This window comes from Sminthopsis crassicaudata, chromosome 4 (genome assembly GCF_048593235.1).
Source record: "Sminthopsis crassicaudata isolate SCR6 chromosome 4, ASM4859323v1, whole genome shotgun sequence".
Lineage (NCBI taxonomy): Eukaryota > Metazoa > Chordata > Mammalia > Dasyuromorphia > Dasyuridae > Sminthopsis > Sminthopsis crassicaudata.
Window position 1 is genome coordinate 79,059,656 of NC_133620.1, and position 21,114 is coordinate 79,080,769.

A 21,114-nucleotide genomic window follows, 5' to 3' on the forward strand; every position below is an offset into this window, starting at 1 on the left:
CCATAACATTCATATACCATAGTTTACCCAACCATTCTCCAATTGATGGACATCCATTCATCTTGCAGCTTCTAGCCACTATGAAAAGGGCTGCCACAAACATTTTGGCACATACAGGTCCCTTTCCCTTCTTTAGTAGTTCCTTGGGGTATAAGCCCAGTAGTAGTATGGCTGGGTCAAAGGGTATGCACATTTTGATAACTTTTTGGGCATAATTCCAGATTGCTCTCCAGAATGGTTGGATTCTTTCACAACTCCACCAACAATGCATCAGTGTCCCAGTTTTCCCACAGCCCCTCCAACATTCATTGTTATTTGTTCCTGTCATCTTAGCCAATCTGACAGGTGTGTAATGATACCTCAGAGTTGTCTTAATTTGCATTTCTCTGTTCAATAGTGATTTGGAACACTCTTTCATATGAGTGGAAATAGTTTTAATTTCATCATCTGAAAATTGTCTGTTCATATCCTTTGACCATTTATCAATTGGAGAATGGCTTGATTTCTTATAAATTAAAGTCAATTCTCTGTATATTTTGGAGATGAGGCTTTTATCAGAACCTTTAACTGTAAAAATGTTTTCCCAATTTGTTACTTCCCTTCTAATCTTGTTTGCATTAGTTTTGTTTGTGCAGAAACTTTTTAATTTGGTGTAATCAAAATGTTCTATTTTGTGATCAATAATGGCCTCTAGTTCTCCCTTGGACACAAACTCCTTCCTCCTCCACAAGTCTGAGAGGTAAACCATCCCATGTTCCTCCAATTTATTTATGATTTCGTTCTTTATGCCTAAATCTTGGACCAATTTTGATCTAATCTTAGTATGTGGTGTTAAATGTGGGTCCATGCCTAGTTTCTGCCATACTAATTTCTAGTTTTCCCAGCAGTTTTTGTCAAATAATGAATTCTTATCCCAAAATTTGGGATCTTTGGGTTTGTCAAACACTGGATTGCTATTTTTATTCACTATCTTGCCCTGTGAACCTAACCTATGCCACTGATCAACTGGTCTATTTCTTAGCCAATACCAAATGGTTTTGGTGATTGTTGCTTTATAATATAGCTTTAAATCAGGTACACTTAGACCACCTTCCTCTGACTTTTTTTTCATTAGTTCCCTTGCAATTCTCGACCTTTTATTCTTCCATATGAATTTTGTTGTTATTTTTTCTAGGTCATTAAAATAGTTTCTTGGGAGTCTGATTGGTATAGCACTAAATAAATAGATTAGTTTGGGGAGTATTGTCATCTTTATTATATTCGCTCGGCCTATCCAAGAACATTGAATGTCTTTCCAATTATTTAAATCTGACTTTATTTTTGTGGCAAGTGTTTTGTAATTTTGCTCATATAATTCCTTACTCTCCTTTGGTAGATATATTCCCAAATATTTTATACTATCGACTGTTATTTTGAATGGAATTTCTCTTTGTATCTCTTGCTGTTGGATTGTGTTGGTAATGTATAAAAATCCTGAGGATTTATGTGGATTTATTTTGTATCCTGCGACTTTGCTAAAATTCTGAATTATTTATAATAGCTTTTTAGCAGAGTCTTTGGGGTAGTCTAAGTATACCATGATGTCATCTTCGAAAAGTGACAATTTGATTTCTTCATTTCCTACTCTAATTCCTTGGATCTCTTTCTCGGCTCTTATTGCGGAGGCTAGAGTTTCTAGTACTATATTGAATAGTAATGGTGATAGTGGGCAACCTTGTTTCACAACTGTTCTTACAGGGAAAGGTTCTAGTTTATCACCATTACATATGATGTTTACTGAAGGTTTTGAATATATGCTCCTTATTATTTTAAGAAATAGTCCATTTATTCCTATACTCTCAAGCGTTTTTAGTAGGAATGGATGTTGGATTTTATCAAATGCCTTTTCTGCATCTATTGAGATGATCATATGGTTTTTATTAATTTGATTATTAATATGGTCAATTATACTAATAGTTTTCCTAATATTAAACCAGCCCTGCATTCCTGGTATAAATCCCACTTGGTCATAGTGTATTATACTGGGGATGATTTTCTGAAGTCTTTTTGCTAATATCTTATTCAAGATTTTAGCATCAATATTCATTAAGGAAATTGGTCTATAGTTTTCTTTCTCAGTTTTCGATCTACCTGGTTTAGGTATCAGTACCATGTCTGTGTCATAGAAGGAATTTGGTAGGACTCCTTCAATCCCTATTTTTTCAAATAGTTTACATAGCATTGGAGTTAGTTGTTCTTTAAATGTTTGGTAGAATTCACCTGTAAATCCATCTGGTCCTGGGGACTTTTTCTTAAGAAGTTGGTTAATAGCTTGGTCTATTTCTTTTTCTGAGATGGGACTATTTAGACTACTTACTTCTTCCTCTGTTAATTTGGGCAAGCTATATTTTTGAAGGTATTCTTCCATTTCATTTAAGTTATCGAATTTATCGGCATAAAGTTGAGCAAAGTAGCTCCTAACTATTGTTCTAATTTCCTCTTCATTAGTGGTGAGTTCACCCTTTTCATTTTCAAGACTATCAATTTGCTTTTTCTCTTTCCTTTTTTTAATCAGGTTTACTAAGGGTTTGTCTATTTTGTTGGTTTTTTCATAAAACCAACTCTTAGTTTTATTAATTAATTCAATAGTTTTTTTACTTTCAATTTTATTAATCTCACCTTTTATTTTTTGAATTTCAAGTTTTGTGTTTGTCTGGGGGGTTTTAATTTGTTCCTTTTCTAGCAATTTTAGTTGTAAGCCCAATTCGTTGGCCCTCTCTTTCTCTATTTTATGCAAGTAGGCATGTAGAGATATAAAACTTCCCCTTATTACTGCTTTGGCTGTATCCCACACATTTTGGTATGATGTCTCATTATTGTCATTTTCTTGGGTGAAGTTATTAATTATGTCTATGATTTGCTGTTTTACCCAATCATTCTTTAGTATAAGATTATTTAGTTTCCAATTATTTTTTGGTCTATTTTCCCCTGGCTTTTTATTAAATGTTATTTTGATTGCATTATGGTCTGAAAAGGATGCATTTACTATTTCTGCCTTACTGCATTTGATTTTGAGGTTTTTATGCCCTAGTATATGATCAATTTTTGTATAGGTTCCATGAACTGCTGAGAAGAAAGTATATTCCTTTCTGTCTCCATTTAGCTTTCGCCAAAGATCTATCATATCAAACTTTTCTAGTATTCTATTTACCTCTTTGACTTCTTTCTTATTTATTTTGTGGTTTGATTTATCTAATTCTGAGAGTGCAAGGTTGAGATCTCCCGCTATTATAGTTTTGCTATCTATTTCCTCTTGCAGCTCTCTTAATTTCTCTTTTAAGAATTTAGATGCTGCACCACTTGGTGCATACATGTTTAATATTGATACTGCTTCACTATTGATGCTTCCCTTTAGCAGGATATAATGCCCTTCCTTATCTCTTTTAATTAGATCAATTTTTTTTTTGCTTGATCTGAGATGAGGATGGCTACTCCTGCTTTTTTGGTTTTGCCTGAAGCATAATAGATTCTGCTCCACCCTTTTACTTTTAGTTTGAATGTCTCATCCTGTTTCAGGTGTGTTTCCTGTAAACAACATATAGTAGGATTCTGACTTTTAATCCAGTCTTCTAACTGCTTCCTCTTTATGAGGCAGTTTGCCCCATTCACACTTATGGTTAGAAGGACTAATTCTATATTGCTTGCCATCCTATTAACCCCTGCTTATGCTTTTCCCCTTTCCTTCCCTTTTACCCTCCTATCCAGTATTAAACTGGTGAACACCACTTGCTTTTCACAGCCCTCCTTTTTTAGGATCCCTCCCCCACCTTAAAGATCCTCCCCTTATTTTACCCCTTTTCCTCAAAATTACTGTATTCCCTTCCCCTTAGCTTACTCCTTCCCTTTCACTTTTAAATGAAGTGGAAGAAGTTTCACCATAAATCAAATATGTCTATTGATACACGCTATGTTCATCTCCCTCCTTTCTTTCTCTCAGATATAATAGGTTACCTTTGCCTCTTCATGAGATGTAGTACCACCACTTTACACTTTTTTATGATATAATCTCCTTTCCACCTCTAGTTTCTAAGACAAATTGTACATATGTTCTTTACATATTTTTTTGACAGAAGTATAGTTCTCAAGATTTCTTTTTACCTTTTTAGAAATCTCTTGAGTTCTGTATTTGAAGATCAAACCTTTTATGTAGGTCTGGTTTTTTCATCAAAAATAGATGGAATTCATTTATTTCGTTAAATGTCCATCTTCTTCCCTGGAAAACGATGCTCATTCTTGCTGGGTAAGTTATTCTTGGCTGCATACCAAGTTTCCTTAGCCTTTTGGAATATCATGTTCCAGGCCCTGCGTTCTTTTAATGTGGACGCTGCTAGATCCTGGGTTATCCTTATTGTGGATCCTCCATATCTAAATTGTTTTTTTCTAGCAGCTTCCAATATCTTTTCCTTTGTCTGATGGTTCTTGAACTTGGCCACTATATTTCTTGGCGTTTTGATTTTAGGGTCCCTTTCAGTAGGTGATCGATGAATTTTTTCAATGTCTATTTTACCCTCTGTTTCCAAAACATCTGGGCAGTTCTCTTTGATAATTTCCTCGAAAATGGTGTCCAAGCTCTTTTTTTCCTCCCATTTTTCAGGGAGTCCGATTATTCTCAAATTGTCTCTCCTGGATCTGTTTTCCAGGTCTGTTGTCTTTCTGGTAAGGTACTTGACAGTCTTTTCAATTGTTTCATTTCTCTGGTTTTGCTTGACTCCCTCTTGGTTTTTCCTTGAGTCATTCATTTCTACTTGCTCCAGTCTAATTTTCAATGATGTATTTTCTTCACTCACTTTTTTTATATCTCTTTGTAATTGTCCAATTGAGTTTTTATCTTCTATGGAATTTTTTTTCCATTTTATCCATTTTATTTCTTAGAGAGCTGATTTCTTTTTCCAGCTCACTAATCCTGTTTACCTTGGAGTTGTTTACCTTTTCCAGCTCACTAATCCTGTTTTCCTTGGAGTTGTTTACCTTTTCCAGCTCACTAATCCTGTTTCTCAATGATTTGATTTCTTTATCCACTCTGTCTTTGAATGCATGGGATGACTTCTCCAGGCTCTCTTGCCAAGCTTCCCTTTCCTTTTCCCATTTCTCTTCCAGCTCTCTTGTGAGAGCCTTTTTGATTTCCTCTATGAGGTTCTTTTGTATTGAGGAGCAGCTTATATCCCTCCCAGGGGATACATCTGGGGACAGTCTGTTCCTCCTCTCCTCAGTATTTGAAGTCTGCTCCCTCTCCACACAGAAGCTGTCAATGGTTAGAGCCCTTTTGAATTTTTTGTTCATTTTGTCAGAGTAGGAATCAAAGAAAACAAACTGACAAGAGAAACAATTGGTCTGTTTTGTGGGGGATGGGGCTGGATGGTATTAATGGGCTTCCTCTACAGACTGGGGGTAAGGCAGCAGAGAGCCACTAACAGAACAGCAATGACTGTACTGAGTCTGTGCTCAGAGGCTCCGATAACGCACCAAGTCAGTCCAGGTGGGGGTTAGGGGTGGCCGGGCTCTGAGAGACGCTGGCTTTCTGGGGTTTTAATCTTCACCTCAGGTGTTTACACCCTCTCCACCGCTCCTGGCTTGCTGCCAAGACGGAGCATCCACACTGGGGCAAAAGCCCTTTCACAGAAACGGCAGAGATCACACCCCTCCCCCTCTGGTCTGAGCTGTGTGAGCTGCCTGTCTTGCTCTGGCTGCCTGCCCTCAGTCTGCGCCCAGTCTGATTGACCCTCCCCCAAGCAAACACAGACCTTTTCTGGTGACTTTCAAGGATGTCTTCTCTTGGTAATATTTTGTGGATTTCTTTCTGGGTCAAGCATTAAGTCAGAGGCTTGTCATGAAGTAAGTTCTGAGAGAAGAAGAGGAGCTAAAGCAGCTGTCTGCCTCCATGCTGCCATCTTGGCTGGAAGTCCGGAAATTTTATATCTTTAGAGGTTTATTTGAAGAAAATAGAGAAAGAGAAGTTTAACGAATTGGGCTTGAAACTTAAAAAGCTAGAAAAAGACCAAATTAAAAACTCACAAACAAAAATTAAACTTGAAATACAAAAATTAAAAGGAGAAATCAATAATATTGAAAGTAAAAAAACTATTGAATTAATAAATAAAACCAAGGGTTGGTTTTATGAAAAAGCCAATAAGATAGATAAACCAAAAAAAAAAAAAAAATAAGATAGATAAACCTTTAGTAAATTTGATCAATAAAAAGAAAGAGGAAAATCAAAATTTTAGTCTTACAAATGAAAAGGGGGATCTTTCCACCAATGAAGAGGAAATTAGAGAAATAATAAGGAGTTACTTTGCCCAACTTTATGCCAATAAATTTGATAACTTAAGTGAAATGGATGACTTCCTCCAAAAATATAGGCTTCCTAGATGAACAGAGGAGGAGATAAATTGCTTAAATAGTCCCATTTCAGAAAAAAGAAATAGAATAAGCTATTAATCAACTCCCCAGGAAAAAATCCCCAGGACCAGATGGATTCACATGTGAATTCTACCAAACATTTAAAGAAATGTTGTTAAAGAACAATTAGCCCCAATGGTATATAAACTATTTGAAAAAATAGGGGATGAAGGAGTCCTACCAAACTCCTTTTATGACACAGACATGGTACTGATACCTAAACCAGGTCGATTGAAAACTGAGAAAGAAAATTATAAAACAATTTCCTTAATGAATATTGATGCTAAAATCTTAAATAAGATATTAGCAAAAAGACTCCAGAAAATCATCTCCAGGATAATACACTATGATCAAGTAGGATTTATACCAGGAATGCAGGGCTGATTTAATATTAGGAAAACTATTAATATAATTGACCATATTAATAGTCAAATTAATAAAAACCATATGATCATCTAAATAGATGCAGAAACATTATTTGACAAAATCCAACATCCATTCCTACTAAAAACTCTTGAAAGTATAGGAATAAATGGACTATTCCTTAGAATAATCACAAGCATATATTTAAGACCGTCAGTAATCATAATATGCAATAGAAATAAAGTGCAACCTTTCCCAGTAAAATCAGGAGTGAAACAAGGTTGCCCACTATCACCATTACTATTCAATATAGTACTAGAAACGCTAGCCTCGGCAATAAGAGCAGAGAAAGAGATTCAAGGAATTAGAGTAGGAAATTAGGAAATCACACTATCACTCTTTGCAGATGACATGATGGTATACTTAGAGAACCCCAAAGACTCTGCTAAAAAGCAATTAGAAATAATTCAGAATTTCAGCAAAGTGGCATGATCCAAAATAAATCCACATAAATCCTCAGCATTTTTATATATCACCAACAAAATGCAACAGCAAGAGATACAAAGAGAAATTCCATTCCAAACAAATGTGGAGAGTATAAAGTATTTGGGAATCAATCTACCAAAGAAAAGACAGGAATTATATGAGAAAAATTACAAAACACTTGCCACAAAAATAAAGTCAGATTTAAATAATTGGAAAGACATTCAGTGCTCTTGGATAGGACGAGTGAATATAATAAAGATGACGGTACTCCCCAAACTAATCTATTTATTTAGTGCTATACCAATCAGACTCCCAAGAAACTATTTTAATGACCTAGGAAAAAATAACAACAAAATTCATATGGAAGAATAAAAGGTCGAGAATTGCAAGGGAACTAATGAAAAAAAAGTCAGAGGAAGGTGGTCTAATTGTACCTGATCTAAAGCTATATTATATAGCAGCAGTCACCAAAACCATTTGGTACTGGCTAAGAAATAGACCGGTAGATCAGTGGAACAGATTAGATACAAAGGACAAAAAAGTGTACATATATAGCAATCTAATCTTTGACAAATCCAAAGATACCAACATTAGGGATAAAAATTCATTATTCGGAAAAAAAACTGTTGGGAAAACTGGAAATTAGTTTCTGTACAAACAATACTAATGCAAACAAGATTAGAAGGGAAGTAACAAATTGGGAAATATTTTTAAAAGTAAAGGTTCTGACAAATGTCTCATTTCTAAAATATATAGAGAACTGACCCTAATTTACAAGAAACCAAACCATTCTCCAATTGATAAATGGTCAAAGGATATGAATAGACACTTCTCAGAAGATGAAATTGAAACTATATCCCCTCATATGAAAGAGTGTTCCAAATCACTACTGATCAGAGAAATGCAAATTAAGACAACTCTGAGATACCACTACACACCTGTCAGATTGGCTAAAATGACAGGAACAAATAATAATGAATTTTGGAGGTGATGTGGGAAAACTGGGACACTAATACATTGTTAATGGAGTTGTGAAAGAATCCAGCCAATTTGGAACTATGCCCAAAAACTTATCAAACTGTGCATACCCTTTGACCCAGCATTGCTGCTATTGGGCTTATGTCCCAAAGAAATACTACAGAGCAGAAAGGGTCCTGTATATGCCAAAATGTTTGCGGCAGCTCTTTTTGTTGTAGCTAGAAACTGGAAGATGAATGGATGTCCATCAGTTGGAGAATGTTTGGGTAAATTATGGTATATGAAGGTTATGGAATATTATTGCTCTGTAAGAAATGACCAGCAGGAGGAATAAAGAGAGGCTTGGAGAGACTTACATCAACTGATGCTGAGTGAAATGAGCAGAACCAGAAGATCTCTGTACACTTCAATGTTGTATGAAGATGTATTCTGATGGAAGTGGATATCTTCAACATAAAGAAGATCCAACTCACTTCCAGTTGATCAATGATTGACAGAGTTAGCTACACCCTGAGAATAAACACTGGGAAGTGAATGTAAATTGTTAGCACTATTGTCTGTCTGCCCAGGTTACTTGTACCTTCAGAATCTAATGCTTATTGTGCAACAAGAAAATGGTACTTACACACATGTATCTAGGTTTTATTGTAGCACATGTAAAATGTATGGGATTGCCTGTCATAGGGGGTAGGGAGTAGAGGGAGGGTTTCGATAATTTGGAAAAATAAATACAAGGGATAATATTATAAAAAAAAAATAAATTAAAATAAATAAATAAATATATCAACATAAAGGTAATTAATTAATTAATTCCACTTAGGAATATCAAAATAACTCTTTTTTTTGTTTTTAATTATTGGGCATAATTTCTTTCCCAAAATCTAGATTTATTTCTACATATTTTTTTTCTTAGTATTCCTACTTTAGTCTTTTAGGAGCAAAAAGTTCCATTATGTAAGACATCACTATTTCATATGAATATTTTAAATTTGTCATCATATTTTCACTTAAATTTTCTCTTCTCCAGACTAAATCTTTTCAGTTTAATAGGGCAAATCCTCAAGTGGTATGTATGATCTTTCATATTAATCATCCTACTTGCTTTCATCTTGAATGCTCTATCTTGTTATGTGCTTCTCAAAATGTGTTGTCTAGAAATATGCATAGAAATTTAGGTAAATTCTGATCAAAGAAGCATGATATTTGCAAAGTGGCTATGAACAATATGTATACCATACATTTCTAAGTGTAATTTGAGATAATATTAACTATTGTGTTTTAAATAGTACTAATGATTCTCATGGATCTGACAATTCACTAAAATTCTATTTTTTTTACACAAACAGAAATCTAGTTATACAATATATCAACACACAAAGAAACCCACACACACACAAATAATTTTCTTTATTTGTTGAAGAAGTCCAACATTAACACATTTATCTCTATTAAATATCATTTTATTATTTCACATCATTCTAACATGTTGAACTTTTCAAAATTTGGTCGTCAGTGAAAAGTCCAGAGAAGAGAAGATTTTAAGGTATATTTTAGCTTTATATAGGAAACAACTCCTACTGATTAGAATATTTAAAATAGTAATAGCTTAGAACATTGTAAAATCTTCAACAAATTTAGATAATCATTTCTTAGGAAAAAATATAAAATGACTTTATACATTTCAAATTTAGATTATATAATATTACTTTTAATTATATACTTTTAAAATATTAGAATCCCTTATATTCCTGTACAACAATCAAATTCTTCAAACTTACTCCAGGATACGAATAACTCTCCATCTGCATTGTTGTCATCTTAGTAGTCAATTTTCCCTCTGTCATCCAAAGATCAATAGCAGTTACTTCTACTTCAATCAAGGCAGTTTCCTTCAACTACCTAAGGGGGCATAGAAATAAACATGATTCTTATGTGTGTATGTGTGTGGGGGGAATAATTGGGGTTAAATGACTTGCCCAGGGTCACACAGATAGTATTATTTAATACCATTATCTTGAATCTGGTTTTGAACTGAAGTCCTCCTGACTCCAGTGATAGAGCTCTATCTACTGGGCTACCTAGCTGCTTCCCAAAAATGATTCTTTTACAAAAAATTTTGAAAAACCTATTTTGTCATACTTATTAAACTTGGATTATCCAAAACCAAATTTACTATTATTAATTAAATAAATTATTATTATATTCTACAAGCCCTTGCCTATTCCTAACTCTTAATAGTGCAGAGAGTACCACTTTCTCCCTGCTACTCTGGCTATAAATCTAAGCATCAATCTCTATTATTTTTTCTCAAATCCCATATTTACTTTGTTGCCAAATCTTTTTGATTCTATCACTGTAACATCCATCCATAGTATTCTCTTCTTTTCCATGTCACTGCTATTCCACTGCTATTTGTCTTTAATCCCTTTACTACATTGCCACTTTTAGCCTTCAAGGCTTCTTAGACACAGCCTATGTAGTTTTTGGTTCTATGACTCTGGCCTGCTTTCTATTCCATGCACAGAACATTGTATTTCCCTACATACATTTCCATTTATTGGCCTTCATATCTGGAACTCTAACCCTCCTGATTTATGTCTCCTGGATTCTCTGCCTTCCCTCAAGTTTCAGCTAAAATCTGTCCTTTTTCTAGATAGTTTCCCATTATTTCTTAATTCTACTGTCTTCCCTCTGATAGCTATATCCAGTTTATCCTGTATGTATATTATGTTTGTATAGGATTTTCTATGTTGTCTCTTCCATTACACTATAAGCTTGTTGAGAGCAGGTGCAGACTTTAAAAAAATATTCTTTTCTTGGTTTTGTCTTTCTTTGTATCTCAGTGCCTGACACTGAACAGTCCCTTTAAAAATGTTTGTATAGACTCACAAATACAACGACTAAACATTATATTACTTTCAGGGCCCAGAACCAAATGGAGGGGATATTCAGTATTGTGTCTTAGAAAATCCTTCATCTGTACTTTTCCGCATTAATTCCCAATACAACGTGCACTATTTTACACAATAACTTACTTCTCCAAGTGGAATCAGATAGCTAAACCAGAACCCCAACCTTGTAACTTTGTAATATTTATGTTTTAGAGAACCTTAGGGGGAGGATGGCTTAATTCCTGATGAAAATACTTTGAAAAATGTCTCTATGACAGGTAGAGAATTTCTAAAACTCAAAATCTCTTTCCCTGAAAAAATACTTTTTATGAATGTGTATATATAATTAACAGGCAAGGGAGAATATACCATCATTGTCTAAATAAAATTAAACAACTGATAACTGTGTATTTATAGAGGTGAGCAATAACTGGTCTTTGTGAAAATGTATGCTATTTTAGAAGTTTCTCTTATAGAAAAAGAAAAATACATTAATTTGACTAAATATCATGCTGTGATTCTCATGCTCTTTTACTGATTTCCTATAAAACTATACAATTCTTGTAAGGGCCCTTTAAATGGGCGGACACAGTGCATCGGGATTGAGGCCCAGAAGTAATTTCTGTGGATATTAGGACTGCCCTTGGGCGGGATCCTGGCCATATTGAGATAGTTTTGTAATGGGTGACTCTCTCGCTGATTGGCTGTGTGTGTGACCTCACAGGCCCTATATAAGCCCACTGCAGGCAGCAACCGCCCTCTTTAACCTCCTGCTGTTCACCCTGGCTCCTAGCCTGGGTGGCCAAGCCAAGATGGGTAGCCGAAAGAGGTAAGGATTTTGGTAGTGAACACGTGGGTCTTCTGACCAGGTGTTCACCAGGGAACCAACAAGTCAGGGCATCAGTTAAGGCATTATGTGAGTAGGTATAATAAAGGCTTTTAAGATTACATGTGGTTGTTCTTGAGTGCGCTACCGGTTATTAAGCTATAGATTCAAGAGATTGTGGCCAGAGACCTTAGAAGGCCTCAGAGGAGGCGAGCCGGGTAGAGCTCACACTGCAAAGGACAGTGGTCAAAGGTACTCTGGTGGGTCTAGGACAGACTAGTAATTGTAACTGCCAGGAGAGCACGTTACAAATGGCGCCCAACGTGGTGGACGCATCAGGAATTATCAGGTTTTGAAAATATTTAATATTCAGAATTAAGATTCTGAAAGATCCGGTAGAAAAGCCACTTAAGAGGGAAGACAGAGAAGCAATATGGACCCAGGTAAATCTGGGATCAGGCTCAAGGACACAGCTGAACATAATGCTTATTATATAAAGAGGTTAAAGAGCCAGATGGAAGATCTTTTAACAAAGATCACCACTGAAGAACAGCAGGAAGCTTGTAATCAAGCTCCACAAAGGCTATCCCCACACCCAGTAAATAGAGCTAGGAGAGGGAGCAACCTAGAGCTAATGCGTATGTATGACAGTATAGAGTACAAAATGCCACAGCAAGAGTTGCTGGAATTGCAGGTTAAACTACAGATGGAGATAGAGAAAGAAGAAAAAGCTAGGTTACTACAGATAGAACAGGAAGAGTTCAAACCAGTGGCAGAAACTAAGGAAGGAAATAAACGAACCACATGGACTAAAGTTGTAGAAATTCTTCTTAGCATTTTGTTGGTTTACCTTGTGCATTGTTGTTTTAAGGAATTTATTGATTACTATTCCATTGAGAAGAAGTTTAGTTCTTTTTATATGCAAAGCTCAGGTTGGATTTTAAATCAGCCTTTGGGGAATTTTCCAAATCCTCTTCCCTCTGCCTCACCTTTTTGGGCCAAGGGAGAAGGGGGAGGAGGAAATGGAAGGGCGATAATACCATCAGCACTGCCCATTAATCCATTTAAAACTCCTGTGTCTTCATTTCAAAGGACAGGAGTAGGCTTTATGCCCCAAGGCAAAAAGGAATTGTGGGGTATTGAGTATAGTCAGAAAAGTTTTAAAAATACAGTTCAGTTAATTTTTAAGAAACCTTACAGGGACAAGATCTTGCAGTTAGAGAGAGTGGAGTTTTATACTTGTAAAACTGCTAGGATCGTCTTTGGAGAGTTGGAACTCCTCTTTTCTTACCTCGTGGATTTTCCACTTCCACAGGTGAGCTTGATTTCCCAACCCCCTACGGGTACTTATAAAACAGTGTCTATGTCTAGAATGGGTTGGAAAATTGCTGTTTTAATCACTAGAATAAATAGACAGTGTGTGATCTTTGACCCAGGAGGAAAATATCAGATTTATTGATTCACACTCCTGGAGTACAATTCGGTATCAGAAACTCAAACTTTGATTTTTAGGCAAAAGAATTCAGGGATATAGCCAGAATGTTCTAGTAAAGTCATTACTGCACAGACTATCCCCAAGATCTCTTCTAAACAAGAGAAGGGAATTTTGGGATATGTGATTGCTTACAATTTTAAATTTTGATTTTACATTTTTAAACACTTTTGATTTTACATCTTCAAAGTATTTTGATTTTACATTTTAAAGTTATTTTGGTTTTATATTTTTAATCTATTTTGGTTTTACACTTTTAAATTATTTTGGTTTTACATTTTTAAATTCTTTGCATTTTACCTTAGCAATGCACTTCGGGCATACACAGAAAGTGCAGCTAAGTGACAGACTGACTTTTGTCTGACTTGTTAATCTTTTTGACAACAACTTTGTTTCCACTGTGATGTGGAAAGGCCTGGATGGCATTTGGAAAGGCCCAAGTTGGGCCCCGGGGACATTCCTTCCTAGGTGCAGATCCAGCAGCAGAGTTCATCCCCACCAGAGACATTTGTAACCTGGGGATCCAAGAGAAGGACCAGACAACAGTCCAGAGGGACCTGCCAGATGTCCGCAGCCCTTCAGACGCTGATGGCAGTGATGCCCCTCCTGACCGTGACCAGAGACACCAGACACAGTTCCAGTGTTGCAGCTGAAATGGACTGTTTTGGGTGATACGCAATATAAAGACTGTAAATGGACAATGGGCCTGCTTGCTTCTCCCGTGGCCACTTGCCATATGGTGGCCTGGGAAGAGGCTTTGCCCTATGCTTTCTATTGAAGGACTATGCTTTTAAATTAGTGGGTGAAAAACCAACACACCCACCTGCCATTGTTATTGAGACAATGTTACTGGACATGACTGCTTATGTGCACCTGTGAAACTAGAATTGTTCTAGAATTGTGAAAAGTGCAATAGAGAATTGTGATAAGCTAGAATTGTTCTAGAATTGTGACAAGTGCAATTGAGAATTGTGATAAGCTAGAATTGTTCTAGAATTGTGACAAGTGCAATTGAGAATTGTGATAAGCTAGAATTGTTCTAGAATTGTGACAAGTGCAATTGAGAATTGTGATAAGCTAGAATTGTTCTAGGAGTGTGAAAAGTGCAACAGAAAATTGTAAGAAACTAGAATTGGTCTAGAACTGTGATAAATGTAACTAGAATTGTGACAACCTACCTACTAATATTTGTTAACTAGAATTGTGATGTTTTACCTTGTTGACTTCCCACCTCAGTGTTGACATCCTACCTCATTGGCATCCAACCTCTTTGGCATATTATCTCGAGTATGACTTTGATGAATGGGTTGAACACTTGGGCCACTGTTGAGCCTGGTTCTCATTGTCATACTTCTGTTTACTAATCTGCTGCTTTGTTCCTCCTTGGGCATAACACTCTGTCATCTCATGGACCAAGTGAACTACAGCTGGTGCTAAAAGTTTAGCTTGGTGAGATGTGCGGTTCCCGCAAAACAAGAGAAAGGGAATTGTAAGGGCCCTTTAAATGGGCGGACACAGTGCATCGGGATTGAGGCCCAGAAGTAATTTCTGTGGATATTAGGACTGCCCTTGGGCGGGATCCTGGCCATATTGAGATAGTTTTGTAATGGGTGACTCTCTCGCTGATTGGCTGTGTGTGTGACCTCACAGGCCCTATATAAGCCCACTGCAGGCAGCAACCGCCCTCTTTAACCTCCTGCTGTTCACCCTGGCTCCTAGCCTGGGTGGCCAAGCCAAGATGGGTAGCCGAAAGAGGTAAGGATTTTGGTAGTGAACACGTGGGTCTTCTGACCAGGTGTTCACCAGGGAACCAACAAGTCAGGGCATCAGTTAAGGCATTATGTGAGTAGGTATAATAAAGGCTTTTAAGATTACATGTGGTTGTTCTTGAGTGCGCTACCGGTTATTAAGCTATAGATTCAAGAGATTGTGGCCAGAGACCTTAGAAGGCCTCAGAGGAGGCGAGCCGGGTAGAGCTCACACTGCAAAGGACAGTGGTCAAAGGTACTCTGGTGGGTCTAGGACAGACTAGTAATTGTAACTGCCAGGAGAGCACGTTACAAATTCTTACAATTAAGTGTGACCTACCAAATAATTAAAAACCTAATTGATATGCATGGATCCTTTGTAAACATTTTCATTTCAAATCTATGTGAGCAATTAAAATGAACTTTTTATTTTGAATTTCACAATTATTCTTCCATCTTATGTACAAACATATTGCAGCTATAAAAAACAATGTTGAAATGAAAATGCTTTTCCTGCCAATGATTTCATTTGAAGCCAAAAGTCTATTACAAAAAAATTCATTATTGAAAATGTGGGAAAAAAGACAAACTATTATCTAATAGATTATTTAAAGCAAATTTCATTTTTGAACTTTTAATGTTTTATATTTCTTAAGGTTTTTGAATATAGAAACATACATGTGTATATTTACATAAATGTAAGTTTAAAATATACATTTTTAAAAAGTGCATCAACTTTCGTTCTGTTGAGGTAGCATTGTAGTAAATGAGCAAGAGGATGGTAAAATATAACCTAAAAGAGTTAACCAAATTCAAAGTATAACAGTAGATGCCATTCAGGTAACTTAGGAGAATTATTCTACATTTTACAGAAGTTGATGTAACTTTAATGTTAAACATCTAATAACAGAAAGCTTACACAATTTTTTAAGAGATAAAAATCACTTTTAAGTTTTTAGCTAAATATATAACTAATATTACAAACCTCTGCACAAAACTACCTCTCAGAGAAACACTTGTCCCATTTTGTTTCACAAATACTCAATTATGAACATGGGAAAGAACAGCGTGCTGTTATCAGGTTTGATGAATGATGATGGAAATTAAATATAATATGATTTGTCATATGCACTGTATAGAATGTCTACATATTCTACTTTTCCAGTCAATATTCTAATTTGAAAAAAAGAATATTAAAAGCTTGGGCTAGATTTTATTACATTGGTGTGAACAACAGAATTCAATGTTTCTCTTGCAGCTTAATGTTGGATAATTGAAAACAAGGAGACAATGCTATAGACAAACATAACAGCTTTATCCTACCTGTACCTTTAGAAGTTGATTACAGTTAACCTGAAATCTTCTCAGTTTACATTTCTTCTTCAGTGAATAATGTGACATGTTCATTATTTTCCACTTCAGGAAAGAATTGATATTTCTTTGTTTCTTATTATAGTTTTCCACTGGAGCCAGTAAATTTTAGAGGATCTGGGCATTTTGAATACCAATCCCCATAGTCATTCAGTGAGTATTGAAGATTTCAGAATTTTAACTTATCAGACATGGCCATTGACATGTCTGTCACTACTAGATTAGGAAAGAGCTGGTTTTTATTAAATAGGATTTTGAGACATCGTAGTTGCTTTGCCAGTGGTGAGAAACTTGAGTAATTGGGAACCAATAGATGATGCCATGTCAGAACATTGAAGATAATGTCCTTACTATTCTTTCCTAGAAAATCAAATCTAAGAAACATCATTGTTAAGTGTTTCTGATCTGAGCATGCCAACCCATGTAGCCTATGTAAAAACCTTCGTGACTTGACCTGACCACCTCCAATTCCAGGTCATCTAGCTAGCAAGTGCTGGTTTTTATTAGGTGGGTCAAAATGATGATGTCAAATGCTTTTTCTATGATGATGGACTGACTGTGGTATTGAGAATCAGGAGATCCTTGGGTAGAACATGCCAAATGGTTCCAAGGTATGAATAATAAAAATAAAAGCAAGAGTTTGTTTATCAAGTTCAAGCTAGGTACCCTCATCTCCTTGAACACCTCTTATACAAGGATGGCCAAGGATGAAAGTGCTGATCTACCAATTATTTATTTAAACCTGGCAAAATAATTCTGAAGTTGCAGTCATAATGAACATTCCAGTGATTAAAGCTGCTTTGGAAATGGGTTTCAATAAAAGTCTAGTAAAATAAGTTGTTAGAGTAATATCCTAACAACTGGAAAAACTAAAAAAGTCAATGAGGTTGTATCAGATTTCTCCAGTGCAGAAGATGAAAAAAGGAGGAAGGAGAGAGATAAACTGAAGAAATTGTATCAATGAAAAGTAAAATGAAATATATTCCAACAGAATATGTTTCTGATCTTCCTATTAAATAAAAACAGTTTAGGAGATTACAGAAAGTAAAGTTTTTATGGGCAAAGATGTTTCTATTGTATTTATTCTTTCTGATCATTTTGCAATATGTAAAGAATATGATCCTTTGAGAAAGTGCCCTATTTTCAGGGGTATAATCAAAGACACAGTTCATATACTTCTTTCATGAAAAAAATTCATACATGCAAATTTGTATGTAACAGATTCTTAAAAGGTCAGTCAGAAGCCTTTTGGAAGAAAGCCCTTTATTTAAAGCCCTTTTAATAGTAAATGAAAATATAATTATGCCTTGGTATCAGTTACTTGGTTTTCTTAATTCCTTGGAAGTTTGTGTGTTTATGTGTGTACATGTATGTTTATGTGCATGTTTTCATGTTGGAAGAGCAGGATATGATACTATGTTCTTGAAAGTATAATAATAAGAGATAGACATACTTAGACATACTACTTTTATGCAGCAGTTTTGGATTATCAAACTTGGTTTGCTTACTAGAATATTTGAATACTATATAACTATATAACTGTGGGAACCAGAAGCCCCCAAATTTGTCATGATTCTGGTGCCAATTTGTTGTAAAATAGAGACTATGTCTAATTAGTTGAGGTGAAAATTTTTCCTATCATGAGAAATAGATTAATAGAAAATTTTTTAAAAGAGACAAACTAAATAGTTGATGCAATTTAATATATACCTATATATACACACATTCATATATACACATACATATATACGTGTATGTGTGTATATAAAGTAATGTATTTTTGTCTGAATCTGAAAGAAATTTCAGATTACATGTTATTTTCTCAAAAATTTTCTAACAATTGAATATGTGAATTTAGGACTGATAAGGTTAGAAACTAGCCTTTTACATTGATTCTGTTTCAGAAACATATCTGTTGTATATGTTTATTGTAAAACAAAACAAATTGCTGATGTGGTAGAATGATAATACCACATTCTTTATAAGGTAAATTATATTTGTTTTGTGAAACTTAAGTAATAATGTCCCTTTTTATAATGTGTATCTATTGTAATTATTTGTTTTATGTATTCTTTGTACTGCTAGTAGTTTTAATAAATGTTTGCTATGATACCACTTAGCATGAAGATATTTACAACTATCTAGTTGTCATCTTTGTATTTCTTACATGCTTTGCATGTCATAGTCAGTCAATACATATTTGTTAATTAAAGAATAAATAAATGCAATGAAGCAGTGACATTTGTGCTTTCTCAATGGAGCTGTCAGTGTATAAGTTTTCTTATATATCTGGTTTTCCAGTTGTTCTTTCCATATTATAACAAAATTACAATAAACAGTATAATTAAAAATAGAAAATAAGTAATTTGTAGACTTGTGAGCAATAATTCCATTTAGAATCATGTATTCATTTTCAAATCTGAAGACTTTCATTCTCCTAGAATAGTATATGGTTTACAGAAGCCTGTCTTTGTTAGGTTTAGTGAAATGTATGCTCAAATGAACTGTGAACATCTTTTGATGTCTTCAGGATGCTTCTTTGACAAAAAAGCATTACCCCCATGTCATTGTGTATAGCTAAGAATGAAGAAGGATTTTCTGCTTAAATAATTATTCTGTCATATGAGTAATGGATTCCATATAGCCTTGAAATCTAGAAGAAATACATTTGAAATTATATGGAAATAACATAGTTATATTTAATATAATCATAAATCCATATATATATATATAAATTATGTATCCATATAAATATATATGGATGTGAAAGCATAATTAGAAATTGTAATCTCTTGTTTTATGTATTTTGCTTTTTCCTTTGTCTCAGTGAAGGTGCTCATAGTCACTTAAATGGCGTTTTTTTTTTTTTTTATTCTTTTTTTTTTCTCAATACAAAATTTCAATTATTTCTGGACCTCTTGATTAGGCAAACTATTGAAATAATTATCTCCTTTTATGGATCCCTTATTACTTACAATAGTTTTATTATTGAAAAGATATAAATTTTGCAAACAAAAACAAATTTTAATTTTTAAACCCACTCATGGACAACTCTATTTTGATCTGGGAGATATTAAAATCATTCATGGGGCTGTAGTTGTTTGCATATTTAAATGAAATATATATTTTAATTAAACAAGAAAAAATAGTAATAGTAATAATGCAAGAAGAGACTAAGCTACCTCACAGGGATGGGAATGATTCTGTGATTTCCTTTTCCACTAGGAGATTGTAGGCTTATTCTCAAACCAGATGAAGCCCTTGGAGAACTTGATCCTTCAGGAGAAGTTTTAGTTTCTTCCATACATACTCTGTGTCTTTGTGCTCTTTTTCACAACCCACTCTGGAGTACATGAGAAAAGTATTAAAAATGTAGATTGTTCCCCATGTCTAGAATTTCCCTAACAATAAATTGACAAAATAAATATCTAATAATAGATAATAATAAGTAGAATTTACTTATAGGACACATCCAAAATTTTTTCTTCAAAATTTTTTTCTTAAGATGCAAAAAATTCACAGACAAATAGACAAATAAGATAAATAATTGTTATAATTTAAATATAAGAGTAAATCATCAATTATATCCTTGTATCCTGAGATATTAATGCTTAAACCATTAAAAATGAAAAATTAGTTATGTAATTTTATTGATCATTTCAGTCATGTCTGACTGTTTATGGCCCATCTAATGTTTTCTTTGCAAAGATACTGAAATATTTATAACTGAGCCATCTAGTTGTCGCATTTGTGGAATTCGTGATCATCCTTTTTTTTGTCCCCCCTTAGTCTTTGTTCTTTATTTCCTAATAACTCAATTAAGTTACATGTCTTTTATCTTTAAGATATCAGATCCAACCCCGAGGAAGGTAACAGCAGAGAGTCAGCAGATAACAACCTAAAGGGGAATGATACCTGCCCCCCATCACATAACTCTCTTCTAGAATAGACTATTAAAAAAAATTAAGAGAGTTTGAAGAAAAATGTGGAAAGGAAAGAGAAGCTATGAAATTGGAGTTGGAAAAAATAAAGAATTCACAGGAGATTCAGGGAAACAAAACTGGTGAATTAGAAAAGGTCAAAAAATCACAGGAAAATAGGATATCTGAATTGGAAAAAGAAAATAATTCTCTAAAAAAATTAGGGAAATGGAAAAAATCAATAGAGCAAAATAATTCATTTAAAAACGAAATTGGATATTTACAAAAAGAACTAAAAACTGTGAATGAAGAAAATAACTCCTTAAAATTCAGGATGGAACAATTAGAAATGAATGATTTATTGAGAACCCAAGAATCAGTCAAACAAAACAACAACAAAAAAAAAAAATGAAAAGCTGGAGAATAACGTCAAATACTTACTGGGAACATCTATAGACCTGGAAAATAGATCTAGGAGAGATAATCTGCAGATCATTGGACTTCCCGAAAACTATGACCAAAAAAAGAGCCTAGATTCTATTTTACAGGAAATTATCAAAGAGAACTGTCCAGAGATTATAGAAACAGAAGGGAAAGTAGATGT

At 34.6% G+C, this 21,114-nt stretch overlaps 1 pseudogene; it reads left to right on the forward strand.

The window, feature by feature from the left end:
- LOC141540596 (baculoviral IAP repeat-containing protein 2 pseudogene) overlaps nucleotides 1-17,610 on the forward strand; it is a 155,003-nt pseudogene extending 137,393 nt beyond the window's left edge.
- Nucleotides 17,611-21,114: the final 3,504 nt, after the last annotated feature.